General features: G+C 44.2%; 1 long non-coding RNA gene across 1 annotated transcript; it reads left to right on the top strand.

Moving 5' to 3' along the window:
• Positions 1-351: 351 nt before the first annotated feature.
• LOC142871379 (uncharacterized) lies at positions 352-7505 on the top strand. Its single transcript, XR_012919628.1, has 3 exons — positions 352-1101; positions 2768-3519; positions 7072-7505. It is a non-coding gene; the product is annotated as an uncharacterized LOC142871379 (long non-coding RNA).
• Positions 7506-14905: the final 7400 nt, after the last annotated feature.

Below are 14905 nucleotides of genomic sequence, written 5' to 3'. Positions count from 1 at the left end.
GAAGTTTTGATACAGGAACAAAGTGGAATAGATATAAACAGGAGAGATGGTGTTCTGTTACTGTGCAAATCTTCCAGCCCAAACCCTTCCTTTTACTTACTTAGAAATCAAGTTAAGGGATTGATCCAAGATCACACAGAGAGTCAACAGCAGAGCAAGATTTCCCAGCTTCTGCCCTGTTCTCTATCCTCTCTTCTGTGGATTCTTGGAAACTAGCAATGAATCAAACTTGGAGCTTCTATAACACCTGCCTGATCTTTGAAATATCTTCTGAAATACTGAATGTCATGGGATCAAATTGAAATGAACTGTAATTGCACATCTATCATCTTTGACTCTCCTACGTTGACTGCCCAGGGTAAGAAAACCACATTCCTTCTGTGATAGTAATCCTTGCTACTCCTTTCCTCTTTGGGCAAACAGGTCGAAACTTGACAAAGTGTAGCTACTGATCTATTTGGACGGAGTTCGAGGCCTACCCAGTGTGATCCCATGAGTGAGGTGGATGCCCTGTGGATGGAGGGGCTCCCACCAGCCTCTGCTCTCCTCTCATGGCCTATTTTACCCCAAGAACTTGATTAACAGTCTAGACTGGGTCCTCCCTTTGGGTGGGCATGCCGCCCTCCCAATTTTCCCGGGCACAGCGATATCCCTGCAGACAGGTACAGGCATGCGTCAGAAATCTGGAGGCTTGCCTGAAATGTATGTCTGCTGTCTGTGAAGGGGCAATGTAGCAATTACATGAGTAATGCAGAGGCAGATCTTCTATGAGAAATTAAAGCTGAAAAAAGAGGGCTTTCCTCCTTGAAGGAAGGGTGTTGGGTGAACTAGCTCTTACTTTGGGAGTCCTGTCTTCTCCCTTCCCTTGCCCCAGACTCAATCCCTCTCCCCCCAGACATTCTTTCTTGAGCACCCCACTCCGGCACTCGACAAGCCTTGGAGATGAGAAGGAACTGGCTGGAAGTAAACAGTCTGCTTGCTCACAGCAACTGAAAATTTTCATTCAACGATTCTGGTTCCATGGGAGGGAGCTGAAGACTAAACCGGGAGTCTGCCCCACTCTGAGAGCAGCAGCCTGGTCCCTGGTGGCTCCAGCAGCAGGTAGGAAAAGAATGGTTGCTCTTACCTTTTGTTTTTTTTATGAGATACAACTTGAAGATGAATTTAATGTTAAATGTCAGTACATTGGACACAGTAGAATCACCTAAGGGTTTAAATAATTTGGTTTCTGTCTGTGAACCAGCCCAGATGAGTGAGAGGGTTGGTTCTGCTGTTGAAGCTGATCTGTCCCGTGATTTTTTTCTTTGGGGAAGTGGCTGTGTTGTCCAGTGTAACAGCCATTGCAGTCAGGGCTAGGAAGAAACTCATATCTTGTTGAATTAGACAGTGCCTGTGCTTTCTGGACTGTTGCTTCGAGTGCGTGTGTTCACGTATGTATGTGTGTCCTGAGCTGCAGACACACGCTCACCTTTGTTAAGAACACTCTCAAAAACACACATGATGATCTGACCAGAACAGAATCCCCGTTTGACGCATGGTTTTATTCTAAGCATTTCAAGAGCCCAACAGTGCCTCCTTATAAGACAACACCATAAGTTTTTAAAAAGGAAGTTATTAAGAGTCTCAGAAATAATTGAGTAGGTGTCAGTTACATTAAGTATCAGTTACATGCTCACCCTCTGGGTTGCAAAAACAGACATTTACATATTTGGGGTTTGTGCACTTCTTTTATAAGGGATATAAACTAGGAAAACTAGACACGAGATCATGAAGTGAATACAGTGAGCTGTTAGAGTTTGTCCTAACCAGATACTGAGTGTTGTAAAAGTAAAATATGGCGCATGTGTGATAGGAGGAAGTAATAAAAGGAGTATGGAAAAAACCAGAATGGAGTGTTATGAGAAATTTTAGGTCTACTTTTTAAAAGCAAACTGAGTTTGTGAGTCAGCAAGCAGGGAATCAGTTCTGAGAGAAATTATTTCTGAATTGTGCCATTACGTAACTTTTAAAGATGACCAAATATTGAGGCTACCTATTGTTTGCCATTGTGTGTGTGTTTGTGCATGTGTATGTGCCAGAGAGTGGGAAACAGAGGGAGGGAGGGAAAAGGAGAGAATGAGGAGGAGAGAGGGAGAGGAAGCCCTCATATGCTTGGTTACAGACAATTGTTGGGGTATTTTAAAACGCATCTCTGAAACACTGATCACCACCTTCTGTGTTTCTGGCACTGCTAGGCCCTGGACAATATATACGTATTTCATGCTGAATTTCCTCTTCAGTAACCTTTACCTCCCTCTTATTAGTGTTGCCAACAAAAAGACAACCACAGAATTTTAGTGCAATTACTGTAATGGGACTCCTAAGGGGGCCTAGTTACCCTAACTGCTTGTGTATTTACCTGCTGGAAAAATACATATTGTCATCAGTCGGGGAGGATTCCCTGTTGAAAATAAATACCGTAGTACCTCTCAAGTTTCCTTGCCTGGGCTCAAGCTTCCTTAAAATCCAGTTCTCTGAGATCAAGGTAGAACAAGAGCACTATTATTAGATTTGGGTCCTCTTTGTGACCCCTGATTTCTTGGGTGGGGGAAACTGCCTCTTGCCTGAGAGCAGGCTGCAAGGCAGGGGGCAAATGCCTTTGGACCCTGCCCTCTCCCCAAAGCCCTGTGGGAGTGTAGTTGAATGGAGGGTGAGTGGAGCCCCTTCCCCTCTGGAGGACTCTTCCATCGGTGTCTCCTTGGGAACCTCCTTCTTCATTTTGTTCTAGATCTGAACACGCTGGGCCCTCAGCACTCATTACTGAGTCTCCACGCGAGCAGCCCTGGACCGTACCTTGCCTTAGAGGCCAGCTCCTTAGCCGGGCTGCGGCAGGCCCAGAGCAAGGCAGACAGATGCAAAAGTGGCCCCCTTGCCGTCACATGCTCTTCCTTCTCCCTACAGCGGCTGCCTCTCTTGGTTGCTATAAATAACACCATTCCCCACTCTGGAAAACGTCTGAGTTTGTCATCAATGAATGGTCCCTTAGTTCTACATCTCTCCCAGTTCTGGTGAGAAATGCTACCGTGGGTGACATGACAAAGCTGAGGAAGAAATCAACAACAGCAGTGACAGCACCTAACGCTTGCAGAGCAAGGGCTGTGTGCCAGGTGCCTTGTTGAAGGCCTTATGAGTACAAGCCCGTGAGGTAGAGACCACTGGTATCTCCACTTTGCAAAGAGACTGAGGCTTGGCCTTTTACCTGCTGCCGGGGACTCGGTTCTAAGTGCCTGACTCGAAGGCATTCAACCACGGCCTGATACGACAGTGAGAATCCAGTTTAGCATGGAAGTCGGCCACGAGAAGACAGTACAGGCCTGTGGGGAGGGCGCTTAGGCAGATCCTCTTCTGGCCCTCTTAGCTGCCCTGCCCTTCTGGGAAGCCCCTGCAAAGGTCTGCTGCAAGACCACCAGGGAGACCAAAGCACTCGCTCTGTGGCCTGTGACTGCTCCCTCGAAGTGGCCTGGTGAGCCTCCCTTTGAGGTCTGGCAGCTAACATTTATCTTGGGCTTTGTTTACAAACAAGGGCTATGCACCCTGTTCTTTCCCTGCTATTTAGGGCTGACTTTAATTCTGCAGGAGCATCATTCTGCTTCTACTGTGCTGCTGTTTTAAAAGACAGGCTCCAGCCTTAAGGGGAGTCGGCAGCCATCCATACCTGTTCGCTTCTTTTCCTTGGCATTCAGCTCATATATTCCACAGAACCCATCTAGAACCAAGAGGAGTTCTCCTTTAGGGATGGTCTCTATTGTATCAATTTCCACTCCTCGTACCTGTTTTAAGCCACACCCAGGAAGAGTTTGGGAAATCTTGAGGCTGTTTTCTCTTGGTGCCACGATTCACAAGTCATGTCATAGGCTCATTTCTGAGGGGTATTGTCACATCTTGAACGTCTTGAATATAAGGCAAATCATCTATAAAGTAGATCTTCTCTCACTAGACTAGGGATGCCAGAGAAGGGCTAAGATAAGCCTCTTTAGCACCAAGACCACTGTATGGCCTTTGAGTTAACTTGAGCAGCACACCAAGACCTATCCCCTTAAACTTCTTGGAAACTACTTTTACTGTGACTTTGTAATGAATTAGTAAAGTATCACCTTCTTTGGTATTTGGCCTTAACTCTCCTATTTTCAATTTCAAAATTCTTGTTTTGAATTTTTTTTTTAAAAAAAGAACAAATAATTCGATGTTTGAAGCAACAAAAAAGGAGGATAGTGATGTTAATTGAGTACCTACTATGTACTAGGTACACTGCTGGCCTCTTTGCATATAACACAACATTTAATTCTGACAGAGTTTGGCAAAGTAGAAAGATCCATATTACAGTTTAAGAGACTAAGGTTTAGAAAAAGTAAAGCTACGAAGTGTGACAGAAGTAGAATGCTAACATGGATCAGAATGCACAGCCCAAGCTGGTTCCCTTTTTCCATGCTGCCTGCACCATGGTGCCTTGATGATGAACCCCTTCCCAGTGGACAGAGTGTGCTCAGATGTCTCATCTCACTTAATCTTAACAATCCTGGGATAAAGGTACATGACATGGAGTTGGTGAATGAGGAAACTGAAAGAGTGTGCTGCTGGGACTACTGGAAACAGCCCCTATTAAGGCTTGATAGTTTCCTACTCATCTCAAAGATAGCTAACTTCCTGGGAAAATGGTGTTTACATGCAAAAAATTTAATCTCCCAGCCCAGATCCTAATCAACAATAACTATTTGTATCACTTTTGATTTTCCAAACCTTGGTCTTAGCAATATATGTTTACTACACATGCTTTATTTTGTTCTATTTTATTTCTAACACAATATCATTTCATAGACACAGGCCAGTGTCAGTGAAATGACATACTTGTCATTTACTATATGAATGTAGTCTTTTATCCTATTATTCAAGCCAGTTCCTTATTATTGAACATTTGACATGGTCTAAGGAATACAACTTCTTTATTTTTTCTTTTGTTTTTTTCTTTTGGAGGTGTCAGGCCATTCGGGCTGCTATAACAAATACCATAGACCAGAAGGCTTATAAACAACAGAAATTCATTTCTCACTATTCTGAGGCTGGGAAGTCTAAGAACAAAGTACTGGCAGATTTGCTGTCTGGTGAGGGTCTGTTTCCCCATAGACAGCTGTGTCTTCTCACTCTAACCTCATATGGTGGAAGGGGCTAGCTTGTGGGTGTCTTTTATAAGGGCACTAGTCCCAATCATGAGGGCTCATGAGGATTTCAACATACAAATTTTGGAGGGACACAAACATGCAGACAATAGCATTCCGTCTTTCTCACATACAAAATACATTTCTTTCATCTTAATAGATCCAAAAGTCTTAACTCATTCTAGCATCAACTCAAAAGTCTAAAGTCCAAAGTCTCATGTAAATAAAATCTAAATCAGATATGGGTAAGACTCAAGGTATGATTCATTTTGAGGCAGATCTCTCTCCAGCTGTGAACCTGTGGAACCAAACATGTCATGTGCTTCTAAAATACAATGGTGGGATAGGCATAGGATTTGTATTCACATTCCAAAAGGGGGAACTAGGGAAGAAGAAAGGAAAGGCGGGAGCTCATAAGTTCTGAGCAGTTCCAAAAGCTAAGGGCTCAAGAATAATCTTTGGGTTGCTGTTCTGCCCTCCAGGCCCCCTAGGGCAGAGGTCCTGCCTTCTGAACCCACTGGAGTGGTGTTCCTGCCCCCATAGCTTTCTTGGGCACAGCCCACACCATAGCTGTCATCGTTTGGAGTCATGTGCCTGTGGCTCTCCTGGGCTGAAAGTGCATGCCTGTAGCTAGTCTAGGGTCATGGGGGCAGTCCCACCACAACGGTTCCACTCTGTGTTGCCCTAACGGTGCCCTCATGTTGCCCTGTGCCTGCTGGGGCTTTTGCACTCCTGGCCTGCGACGATGGACGTGGCAGTCCTGGTGTTTTCTGAAGTGACTTCAGGGCCATTTTCTCATTATCTTGGACAATAGGTCCTGGTTTCTGTTTAGAGGTTGACTAATTTCCTTATCAGGTTGTTGTTTGGCCACTCCTTTGTTGTTCTGTCCCAAACATGCTTTCTCATTCTTTGCAATATGGATAGGGTAAGAATTTTCCAAATCTTTAAGTTCTGCTTCCATTTGAATTGATATTATAATTCCAACTTTAAATCATTTCTCTCATCTCACATCTTAGTAAATGCAGCTAAGAGAAGCCAAACCTCACCTGCAACGCTTTTCTTTAGAAATATCCTCAGCCACATATCCAGTTTCATTGCTCACAAGTCCTTCCTTCCACAAAACACTAGAACACAAACATAATTCAACCAGGTTCTTTGCCACTTTATTGTGAGAATTACCTTTCCTCCACTGTCTAACAACATGTTTCTCATTTCCCTCTGAGATCTCATCAGAATGGGCTTTAATATCCATATTTCTGCCAACATTCTGTTCACGACCACTTATGTATTCTCTAAGAATACTGAAACTCTCTCTACAGCCCTTCTCTTTTCCTTCCGAGCCCTCAGCACAATCACCTTTACACATCCATTTTGGGAGGACACTAAAATTCAGGCCATAGCAGGAGGGTATGCTTTCCAAAGAAGAACTCACTGAATCAAATAGTGTAACCAATTCGATAGCTCTTAGGACAAATTGCCAGATTGCTTACCTCAGAAACCAGCCACAAGCGCAGGTTCTTGTTTCTCTACAGTGTCAGGCCGGCCTGCTCTTTATTGAGTTGCATTTATTATAGTTATCCACTCCAAAATGCTTCAGGAGAATCTTAGAATGTCTTTGTCCCCATCACTGAGCCTTTTCACTGAGGACTGGCACTGAGCCAGCTCCCAGCAGCAATTCCTCCAGTCAGAGTAGTTCCGTGGCCTAATGGAGTTGGGCAGATGGAGGACAGGCAGAGGATACGCAGAGAAGTAGAGAGACAGGTGAAGAACCTGTGATAAACAAGTAGGTCAGAGGAGTTATGAAAGACCTGGGAAAACTGACCTTGTTGGGGTTCTTGAAATGAAGACTAGGATGTGAAATATATTTATTCACTTACAGGTTCGTTCGTGTGGTAAGTGACTAAAGGAGCCAGCCCTCAAGATGGCTCCCAACGGCCCCACCTCCTGATATCAGTACTGGGTGTCGTTCCTTCCACGTCCTCTCACATTGGTCTGTGTGACTAATAGATTATGGGAGAAGTGATGATCTGTCACTTCTGATATGAGGGTATTGAAGATGGTGCGGCTCCCACCTTTGTTTCTCCCATCCACTCTTGGGTCACTCCCTCTGGAGAAGCCAACTGCCAAGTCGAGAGCAGCACTCTGGAGAGGCACAGGGCGTGAAGATCGTGGTGGTGACACTGTTCCAACTGCGGTGAAATCCCAAATCACACGCCCACCAGGAAACCTGTACCATCCGCTCAACTTGTGCTCCTTATTAGACTGAATGGATAATATCAGAACAAACCACCCCAAAACATAGTGGCTGAAAACAATGATTCCTTGTTTTTGTTTTTCTTTCAGTTCTTTGGGTTAATTGAGTAGTTCCCATGCTGATTTTTCCACTTACTTATGTGGCTCATGTGACTCTGGTCAGCTGCAGAACTGAGGGTGTCACTGTCATATCTGGGGCCTCAGATGGGGCTGGCTGGAACAGCTGGGATGGCTGGGACTCCCTCTGCATGTGGCCTTTCATCACAGGCCTTAGCACAGTATGGTGTTCTCAGCGTGCAAAGGGCAAGGGTGGAAAATGCAAGGCTTCTTGAGGTCGGGGTTTGGAAGTCACACGACATTACTTCTACCATATTCTATTGGGCAAAGCAAGTAGAAACATCAGCTAGATTAAGGGATGGGGAATAAACTCTATCTCTTAATGAGAAGATTTTCAAATAAATTGTGGTTATTTTTAATCCACTAAGTGGATTCTAGCAACAATCATAGATTGTTCTAGTAACAATTATTTAACAATTATTTACATTCTTCCTTCTAGCAACAATTGTTTACATTCTTCCCATGTGCAAAATATACTCACCCCTGAAGTTTCATCTGATGACAAATCAGGCTCCAAGTCTGTGATTTTATGATCTGCATCTGGTCCAGACATAAATGTAGCTCCTCTTCATCCAGAATTGAGGTTTGCCTTCCAGTTTAACAAGTCCTGGCTCCTGTTTGTTTCCTCTAAATTCTGATTGTAAGTTAAGCCAAACCCCCAGCATACAACTTTGAAACAGGTACATGGTAACTCTGATAGATGTCCCCATTCAGACAGGGGAGGAATGGGAGGCAACAGCAGTAATTGGTCCACACTAAGTGCAAAGTGTATCTAGGGACATCTCGTCAGGTTCCCCGACTCAAGCAGCCAGGGTTCCTGGATGAGAGTCTGGCTTTGCTTTTGCTTCAACACTTGGGGTTCTTGATTATACCTTCTGAGATGCATTTTATTTTAGAAGAGGAATGGTCTATGTTTGCAACTAAGTCTCTTTCTCAGCCTGCTTCCTCCCTATAAAAATTAAGGGCTCAGAGGTCTCTTATCATTTAAACTGTTACTCCAATCTGATATAACTCCTTTAAAAATTTTATGGGTTATTTATTATTTTATTATTGTTCCTTCCATTAGACAAAATCTACACCCAGTTTCTTCTGGAACAGGCCTATGTCTCCACCAGTGCTGTCCAATAGCAATAGAATGCAAGCCACAGGTGTGAGCCACATGTGTATTTTTTTGAGATTCTAATAGCTACGTTTTTTAAAACAATAAAAAGAAACAGGGTGAAATTCTAATAATATATTTTATTTCATCTAATATATCCAAAATATTATTTTAACATGTAATCAATATAAAATTAATAATAAGATATTTTAGATTTTTTCATAGTAGGTTTTAGAAATTCAGCATGTATTTTTCCCTTACAGTACATCTCAATTTGGACTGGCCACATTTTAAGTGCACAATAGCTACATGTGGCTAGTGGTTACCAGATTGGGTGGCCCAGCTCTATATTACTAGGAGGTATTTTGGGATAGGTGTCTGTGAATTTTAGAAGCCCTTTTGTCCAGTTGAGAGGATCTACTCAGCACCTCCTAAAATCTTTTAGAGGACTTAATAAAGGGGCTTATAGCCACAGTCTAGATTTACCTTTACCCTGAGACCATTTTATACTTTGAGAATCCTTTACCAGCTAGAGAGATGGAAATAAGGAACAGCCTTACTTTCCAACCCAGCAAGTACTAGGCCCTCCTCGTTTCTTCTATGTTCTGTTTGCAAACTAATCAATTCTTTAACTCATTCTCTCTTCTTGTATTTTATCATGCAATGCTTTTAAAAAAAAAACCATTGGTGCTTTTAGCATCCTGTCTAGAAATCTCTTTAGCCAGACCTACAAATTTATTAAGTACATTTTTCACCTTACACATTACTATAGAAGAAAGTTTTATTGATTAATGGTTTCACAAAGATAGGTTGCCCTTTTTCTAGCCTCCAGAAACAATTTCCTCACTGCCCTTCCAGCTTCTGCCCACCATCTGGTCCCAAAGCCAACGCCACATGTTTTAAATTTTTGTTGTGACACCACCCCGCTCTCCAGTTTGTGTTTTAGTTACCCAGTGCAGAATAATAAACAATCCCAACACTCGGTGACTTAAAACAACAATAGTTTATTATTTCTCGTGATTCTGTGGGTTGACTGACTGGTGTTACCTGGGCTTATGCATGTGGCTATCCTCAACTGGAAAATCACTGGGGCCTGGGCTCAGCTGGAACAGCGGCGGGACCTCTCTTGTCCACGTGCTTCTTCATCCTTCCAGAGGATAGACTTTCTCACGTGGTGGTGGTGGTGGTGTCCTAAAAGCACAGGTCAAGCCTCTACCATTACCATATCTGCTGATCCCTTTGACCCAAGTCAGTCACATGACCAAGCCCAGGGTCAACGTGGGAGGAAACTACACAAGGGCATGGATTCCGGGAGGCAGGACTAGTTGGGGAATAATCGGTGTAAAGCCTACCACTCTATCTCTTATGGGTGTTTTATGGATTGCATGACATATTTGTATCTAAAGCTCTGTTTAGCACAGTCCTACTATTTCGTAATCTGCCCAGAGTCCCAGAGGCAATAACTGAATTCGGTTCTAAAGTTGCTTTTACTTTACATTTGGAAAGATTCCATCCATGCTTGCTCTAGTCACAGTCTAACAAGGAACAAAGAGTTGAACAGATGGGACAGGTTTCCTGGCAGAGGTGCGAGTTGGGATTTCACCGTAATTTTCATCACAATTAGTTCCCACACAGAGAGACCTAACACGGTCCCTCGCCGTAGATGCTGTTCAATAAACATGTGTTCCGTGAAGCTCCTTTTCTTCTGGAGCAAGACCCTTGCTCTCCTTTAGCAGAGATATCGACTCTCAGCAGTGACGGGTAAGCCTGTAGTTTTTCTGTGATCTGGGACATGCATTAATATATACAAGAAAACAAAGAAAGAGGAATTGAGGTATAAGTGGCTTGATTTTGCTTTCTATGTTTTAGATTAAAAGTTCTGTGGCAGTGTGCACTGGCATGTCCCTGTAGTCCCAGCTACTCAGGAGGCAGAGGCAGGAGAATCTCTTGAGCCCAGGAGTTCAAGACTAGCCTGGGTGACATAGTGAGACCCTGTCTCTTAAAAAACAATAACTAAATAAATAAAGAAATAAAGATTTTTTGGTGGAGCTCTACAGTTCTGATAGACTGTCATATGTCCTGTTTTTAAAAGATGAGCTAACATTTATTCGGCACTTTGTTATGTCTGAGGTTGTGCAAAAAGCTTCAACTATGTTAACTCATTTACTCCTCAGAGCAGTTTGTTTTATGGTGGAGGAAATGCGGCACAGAGAAACTAGTTAGCAGCCCAAGGTCACACAGCAAGTAAGAGATGGAGCCAGGGCCTGAGCCCAGCCATGCTCTTAGTCACTGTCCCACCACTGTCTATGTGAAGGGAAGGCAGGAAAGACCATGAAAGAGAAAAACAGGGTGTGAGGAGCGGCAGATAGCAGGGGCAGCACTCCATATTCTGTGCATGTTCTTTCAGGAATTCGGTTTTTTTTTTTTTTTTTTTTTTAGTATTTATTTTTTTTTTATTTTTTTTTTTTTGGCATATTATGGGGGTACAGATTTTAAGGTTTCAATAAATGCCCATTCCCCCCCTCCCCCCAAAAGTCTGAGTCTCCATCATGACCATCCCCCAGATGGTGCACATCTCACTCACTATGTATGTATATACCCGCCCCCCTCCCCCCTCCCACCTGCCCAATACCCTATTACTGTAGCACCTATGTGTCTACTTAGGTGCTACTCAGTTAATACCAGTTTGCTGGAGAATATATCTGGTGCTTGTTTTTCCATTCTTGGGATACTTCACTTAGTAGTATGGGTTCCAGCTCTAACCAGGAAAATATAAGGTGTGCTATATCAAGGAATTCGGTTTTTTGGGTACCCGCATAAACTATTCTTCTAGGACCCTGACTTCTCTGTGGTGGCTTGCTTTCCCAACTTGGGGCATGTTTGGGGAGGTATTTTTTCCTAATTTATCTCATTTGATTCTCCTATGTGAACTGAGCTTGTTACATTGAAAATATTCTGATTCGTTATGGAAATGATGGCTTGGCGGCCCTGAACCCTGGCCAGAGAGTTTGCTCTGTCGTGGGAGACTTTAGCAGGGCTCCTGCTGCCCCAGTGGAGACGTACAGGTCCCTACAGAAAACAGTCACCCCAGTTCTGCCGCTGCCACATTAAGGTTTAGGATATGTGAAGGTTCCAAGTTTTCAGGGTAAGGAAAAGAAGCAGCTCACATTCACAATTGAGTCTTTTAAAATCTGCCCAAATGTTGCAGGAGTTGCACTTCAAAGGGTTTTGGCAGTTAGTGTTTTGGGAAACAATGGGGAAAATATTTAAAATGTCAACTAAGGTGGAAGCAGTACAATGTGGTCTGTATGTAAAGAGGAAAGTTTTGAATGAAGCAAGATTTCTAATACTCACTTGTTTTTAGATTAGTTTTTGTTTGTGTGGACACAGAAAGGCCTGGGTCATTAAAGTGTCTTTAGTTCCCAGAGGAAGATTTACGAGATTAAGGAAACCTGGAGGCCATAGAAGATGCTACATGTATGTAGATGGTGTGAATCTCACAAACCTTTAAGCACCCTGAGTTAGACGCCCATACAGTGAGTGTGGGCTAAAGTGAGTTGTTTCCAAGTAAATTTCTATTGCAAGTGTCAATGGTCTCAAAAGTACTGTCCTAAATGAGGAAGCAGTTTTGATCTTTGATGCCAAGGGGATATTTTGCCATGAATACTTGTAGCAAAATGACCAGCTTATCAGGGTGAGTTGGCATTAAGAAAGCTGGTGCTCAAGACAGCTTCCCTGTTCATCCTATGTGGCATACATCATTTCCTCGTCCCCCAAACTCAAACAACTTGAGCTTGGAATTGTGCTACATTGCTGAATAAGAGATTAGAAACAGAAACTCCGAATGTCTCTGAGCCGTTTCCTTCTGTCTTGCCGCCTCATTTGGGGTGTTTACATGATTTTCAATAAACACCTTTTGAATATTTCTGGCAGAAAACACTCTAGAGCACTAAATTATGATTTCTCTTGTATAATTTCAGCACTTGATAGGAGCCATTTATTCCCACATTCCACGTTATCGGTTCCACGACCAGCACACGGGCCTAGGATGCGTTCTCTGTGCTGTCTTTCTACACCTCGGATTCCTAGTTTATTTAAGAAATCTTTAATTTTTTGACTTGTAGCTCATTATATCCATATTTCTAAAGGTCATGCAGACTGCAAAAGTGACACCATGGAACAAAATGTTATTTTTAATTAGATTATCTCCTTTCCGGTCAAGGCCTTACTATTGAAATAACGGAGGTTGCGACCGTTCGCTGGGTGAGTGCGGCGCCTCGCCGCGGACTCGCGCCTGGCCTGGCGTGCCCCAGAGTGGCAGTGACTGTTTGACGCCCTGGGCCCAGCCAGAGCCGTGTTGCCAGGTGGCAGTAGCAGGGTCTGACTTCTCGGCCGCCCCCCGAGAAAGAGGGTTGAAGGACTTCAATGAGAAAAGGAGACAGGGTTAAAAGAAAAAAATGAGCCCTTTCTCGTCAGGCCAGATCAGGATTTCCTGGACTAGAGATGAGCTGCCTCGCCGGCTACTGAAGAAATGAAGCCGGGAGCTGTTCCTCACTCATGTGTCCATCCCAGCCCCGCTTTCAAAGGCACTTCTTTTTCCTAGATAAGGATTTATTAAGGTATTGAGAGAACAGAATAGGCTACATTTGCTCAAATTTGTGTTACAGTGTTTCTGTTTTAGATCTAGACGGCAGGCAGCAGCCTGGCCTTTCCATTGAGCTGTTCCAGTCACAGCCGAGAAGCGGAGCAGCCGTGGGCACAGCCACACCCCGGCTCCTCCTGGGCCCGGGGCTCACGCCTGACGCCCGTTCTCACGCCCTGCAGGTCTCGGGTGAAGCTCTGTCTTTAGGCTCAACCTCCCGTTAGGACTCCTCTGGAGGCTGACACATCCCTAGCAGGGAAACAGGGGCCCTACCCAGAGTCAGGGTCGGCTGGTGCTTTGTTGGTGGACTTGAGCTCAGAAAGGCTTTCTGTCCCCAACCAACTTGCCACACTATTTAGGAGTCATTTTTTTTACGTTCACAAATACCCTTTTTAAAATAATCATTACTTACCATAAGATAGATTGCTTATTTTCCAAATTTTTACATGAATTGGCTACATTAGGTTCATTCTTTTCCAAAACAAATTGGGCACCTCCTAGAGAAGGGAAAGGGTGTCACAGGTCTAGGGACAAGGACACAGAGGTTGTCTAGGATGTCAGGCCTGGACGCAGGGGTGGGAGGGGAAGGGGAAGGACTTCTGGCAGACAGTGTGGATTCTGAGGGCCAGTGACTCTCAGATCTGTACACGTAGCCCCAGATTCTCTCCAGAGTTCCAGATTCATGCTTACAATTCCCCTTTGAATATATAATCATCTAAAGTCCAACAGGTATGTTAAAGGCAGTGTGTTCAAACCTGAATCCGTCCTTTCTTCTTTTGTGCCCACGTTCACACCTTCTTCTCTGCTCCAAGTCTTTATAAACTTCTCCCCTGTCTCCCCTACCCAGGCACCAGTCCCGAAAATTTTATCTCATGCAATTCTCTGCTCCAAGTCCCTGCTGCCTGTGGCTTATTTCCTACCCGGTTTCTCCACACAGCCAATTGTGACAGCCTTTTTATTGGTCTTTCTGCCTCTATCTCTTTCTTCCTACTATACTTCTTCCTCCATATCACTGCCAAAATTAACTGTCTGAACACAAATCGGATCATCATTCTCCTCTAAGAGCCCTTGCTGTAGCAATCTGCCGTAGCTACAGAATAAAGTCTCAGCTCTGTCGTGCATCACACAAAGCCTGTCTCAGTGCCCTTAACCTTGTCCCCCGCCCCACGGGAGCACAGGCCATAGTGACTTTGCTCAAGCTCTTCCCTCTGCATTGCACGACCTTTTCCTGTCCATTCCACTGTCCACCACTTCATCAATCCCAGCATAAATAGCACCTCCCTGGGAAGCTCTCCCCAGCCCCCAGGCCACACACTCGGCCCCTGGAGCACTTTGTTCACTTCTGCTCCTGTAGCTGCACTTAGCGCAGAGCCTGCACACAGGAAGTGTTCAGTTAATTGTGACTGTTGATGGGAAGGGTGCTAGTAGAAAAGGGGCTCCAAGTGGTGACAGAAGGTACCAGAAGGGAGAAGAAAAAAACACTGAAGGCCAAGTTAAAACAGCAAATGAGATGTGACTTTTACAACCATCGGACTGGAAAAGAGACTCATGATGCCCGGTGTTGAGGATGGGGAAGGAAATGGGCAGTTTTATTTGCTGCTG

This window comes from Microcebus murinus, chromosome 6, assembly GCF_040939455.1.
Source record: "Microcebus murinus isolate Inina chromosome 6, M.murinus_Inina_mat1.0, whole genome shotgun sequence".
NCBI lineage: Eukaryota > Metazoa > Chordata > Mammalia > Primates > Cheirogaleidae > Microcebus > Microcebus murinus.
Note: the sequence above shows the minus strand (reverse complement) of the source record. Positions and strands in the feature narration are given on the sequence as shown.